We start from the raw sequence: 4,072 nt of genomic DNA on the forward strand, positions 1-4,072 counted from the left end.
ATCAAGGGCTGTCGGACCTGAGGTTGGAGCGGCTCCACCCCGATGCTGGAGAGGAAGACTCCCCGAATTCTCCCAGTCTTTGGAAGCAGGCTGGTTCCCATGGATGGTTCTGCTCCACCTCCGAGGGTAATGTTTTCTTCCGGGTGGAGATGTGTCCACCCCCCCATCCCCGCCAGTTATTTACTCAGTCATTGTTCCTGTATCAGGATGGATGCACGGATGTTTATTCCACACGCTGGGCTGGGTCGCAAAGGGTACTTTAGTTTGTTGCTCAATTGTTCCCGCTTTGGTCACTGGTGACTCTTTTATCCCTCCCCCGTGCGTTCTGACCAAGCCCATCGACTGGACCACCCCTGACTCCCCAGCGCCCCAGGATGCCCCCGGCTCATCTGATATGTTTCCTGCCCTGGTCCTAGTTCTCCCAAAGGACCTCTGGCTCCTTTCACTGGAGGATGGTCTTAGAAATCAAGAGCTGGGGAGTTCCCTGGTGGCCTAGAGTTTGGAGATCCAGTGTTGTCACTGCTGTGGTGCGGGTTCAGTCCCTGGTCCAGGAACTTCCACATGCCCCAAGTGTGGAAAAAAAAGAAGGAAGGAAGGAGGGAATCAAGAAATCAAAGTCTGGCACTATGTGTGCTCATTGGTACTAAGGTATCATTTTCTTCTTTTTCTTTCTTTTCATTTCTTTTCTTTCTCTCTCTTTCCTTCCTTTTTCTATCCTTCTTTCTATCTACCTATCTATCATCTTTCTTTCTTCCCTGTCAACTGACATGGCAAAGAAGTATCTGTGGCTGCATCGCCCCCTACAAATGCGAACATCTCAAAATTCTGAAGATGAGCGCTGCCTCATCTTCCCGCCTCTCTCTCCCCTTCAACCACTGATCTTTCTACATCTCTAGAGTCTGGCCTTTCAGAGAATATCATCTCACTAGATAGGATGCAGTCTTTTTAGAAAGACTAGCTTCTTGTGCTTAGCGATTCTGTGCCTATTTCCCCTTTATCTTTTCATGTCTGGTTTTTGTTCCATCAGCTCCAGGGAAGAAGAGTCAGCTCCATGAATCCATCACTTCAGCTCATTTTCTTCCAGCTCAAGCCTGGCTCCCTCACTTCCTGCAGGTATGGAGTCACGTCTCATCCTGGCCACACTGCAGCCCCCACCCTCACTCTTTCCTGGCTTTATTTTGTCTTACATGTCTTCACTGTTATGGATTTATCTAGTCTAATGTGGGTCTCCAGGCAGGCGGGGTTTGCTATTTCATTCCTTGCTGGTTTCCCAGCACCAGAAACAGTAGCTAACACGTAGGAACCCTCAGTAAACATTTGATAAATGGATAAATGAAATGGACCTCACCCCCCCCAAATGTGTATGCACGTGTGTGTGCCTGGCCCTGCGCCTTGTGTGCCTCTTGGCTTTATAGAAAATCAACAAGTCAGGATGGCGAGATGGAGCAGGAGGTGTGGGGAAGGGGTGACACCTGCTCTCAGCTCATTCCCTCCGAACAGGCTCGCCTGACGTTTCTCCACTAGGGATTCATTTAGCTGGTGTCTTTGTTCTGTGTTAGGGTTTTGGTTTTCAGTTTAAAATATTTAAGAGGATACTTTTTAAATGTTTTCTTTTCTTTTTTTTTCCTTCTTTTTTTATTGAAGTGTATTTGATTTACAGTGTTGTGTTAGTTTCAGGTGTATAGCAAACTCATTCAGTTATACTTATGTATAATGTACACATATATGTGTATAAATGTATATAACATACACGTACATATATATGTATATATTATATATGTATAATATTCTTTTTCAGATTCTTTTCCATTATAGGTTATTACAAGGAAAATGTTTTAGGAGTTCCCGTTGTAACTCATCAGATTAAGAACCTGAATAGTATCCATGAGGATGTAGTTTGATCCTTGGCCTCACTCGGTGAGTTAAGGATCCAGCGTAGCCGTGAGCTGTGCTGGAGGTGGCAGGCTCAGCTGGGATCTGATATTGCTGTGGCTGTGGTGTAGGCTGGCAGCTGCAGCTCCAATTTGACCCCTCGCCTGGGAGCTTCCATATGCTGCAGGTGCAGCCAGGAAAAGAAAAAAAAAAAACATGTTTTGGAGTTCCCATCATGGAGCAGTGGAAGCAAATCTGACTAGGAACCATGAGGTTGCAGGTTCCATCCCTGGCCTTGCTCAGTGGTTAAGGATCCAGTGTTGCCGTGAGCTGTGGTGTAGGTTGCAGACTCGGCTCGGATCCCGTGTTGCTGTGGCTCTGGTGTAGGCTGGCAGCTGCAGCTCCTACTTGACCCCTGCCCTGAGAACCGCCATGTGTCTTGGGTGCAGGCCTAAAAGGACAAACAAAAAAAAAAGAAAGAAAGAAAAAAATGTTTTAAATCCCTGACTGCCCTGACTGTTTATTGTGATGAGTCAGATAATTTGGAGATATGTAAGGAAGAGTATTTACTCCTCTTCCCTGTGCCCCTGGACCTGCCCCTGCCCTGAGCCCCCTGCTTTAGAAGCCTGAGACTGCCAGTGGGTCTCCAGGGCCAATGATATGTCTGCACCTGGAGTCTGACTCCCCTTCTGGGCCACACTCCAGCTACCAAGGATGCTAGAATTCTCCGCCCAAATGGCCCCAGGCCCTCTTCCAGGGCCCCTCGGGCCTCCTCTGGGGCTGACTCCCAGCAGAGAGGTGCACTCCCAGACTCCAGGAGCATCTGTGAGGGGTGGGCCGGCCGGGGCCCTCAGGGGCAGCAGGAGCTGGGGTGAGAAGCAGGGCGCAGCCAAGGCCAAGCGTCCGTTCGTCCTCTCTCGAGCCACCGTCTCGCAGTGGTGAGGGCAGGCCTGCCTCCCGCGCTGTGATCTGATCCCCTAGGGTGACAATATTCACAGTTTGGTATGTGACCCTCACACCCTTCTCCATGGGTCCATAAACACAAAGAAACGTAGACACATACGGGAGAGGGCTTCTTCCTCTTTGTAACTTTTAATGAAAACAGTATTCCAACATGTAATACACTACACACCGTGGTCATCCCTCCACTTCTAGCTCTAACTCTTGTTTTTTTCTTTTTTTTTTTTTTTTTTTTTTGGCTACGCTTGAGGCTGTGGAAGTTCCCAGGCCTGGGACTGAACCTGCACCACAGCAGTGACAATGCCAGATCCTTAAACCCACTGAGCCACCAGGGAACTCCCCAACTTATTCTATTTGTGCCATAAGTTGCCATAGAATGAATGCATATTCCTTTATGATGGGATGGTTCAGTGTTTCCTTTCATCCCCCACCCAAACAAAGCCCAAAGCATCTTTATTCCTGCCATCTTACATCCGGTGCTTTCGTTTTGTAAAAACTACAGCCTGGATTCCCAGGAAAAGGATCAGCGGTTCCATCAAAGGCTATAAATGTTATTTATTTTAATAGATGTTTCCAGATGATGTCGGTAAGTATTTACAGTAACTCAGAGCCACCCTGGCAATGGATGAGATGCCCATTTTGCCCATCCTTGCAGCTCTGGATATTATGGATGGTTTCCAATTTTGCAAATTGGGTAGAAAAAAAAAAAAAAAAAAGCCTAACATCTGATTATCTTCCCTCTTGTTTCCCAGACTACAGTGAGGCTCGGCTTCTTTTCAGATGCTCCGGCCACTTGTACTTCCTCTTCTGTAGGTCGCCTGTTTATATTCATCGCCCATTTTTATATTGGGATTTTGTTTTCTCATACCAAATCTCAAGCATTCATCAGAGAGGAAATAAACCGCCATAGTTGCAGGTATTATGAATTTTTTTCTCCTGCCACCTATCAACTTTGATTAAGGTATATTTTCCCATGTAGACATTTCCTTTTTTTCTTTTTTTTTAATCAAATCTATACATCTTTTTTTTTTCTTTTTTAATGCTCTCTGGGTTTCCTGTCTATTTAAAAAGCAATCTCTATTTGTCCTCCTAAATTTGATCCTACTCTTTTTATTGTCATGTCCTCCGTCCTCACTTTCTAACGGAGCTAAGGCAGGAAGCAGGGGCTCTGAGAAAGGAGGGAGTCCCTGAATTCTGCGCCTTAGGTCTCTTCTGCTTGTATTCTCCCTTCTGACTTAAT

The 4,072-nt window shown here is 46.5% G+C and overlaps 1 long non-coding RNA gene across 1 annotated transcript; it reads left to right on the forward strand.

Moving 5' to 3' along the window:
- Positions 1–254: 254 nt before the first annotated feature.
- LOC110261768 (uncharacterized) lies at positions 255–3,798 on the forward strand. Its single transcript, XR_002346278.2, has 3 exons — positions 255–648; positions 1,028–1,113; positions 3,585–3,798. It is a non-coding gene; the product is annotated as an uncharacterized LOC110261768 (long non-coding RNA).
- The last annotated feature ends 274 nt before the right edge of the window (positions 3,799–4,072 follow it).

This window comes from Sus scrofa, chromosome 7 (assembly GCF_054392235.1).
Source record: "Sus scrofa isolate SSC_HxYL_T2T_F1_AM1 chromosome 7, Sscrofa_HxYL_maternal_Yorkshire_Landrace_v2.0, whole genome shotgun sequence".
Lineage (NCBI taxonomy): Eukaryota > Metazoa > Chordata > Mammalia > Artiodactyla > Suidae > Sus > Sus scrofa.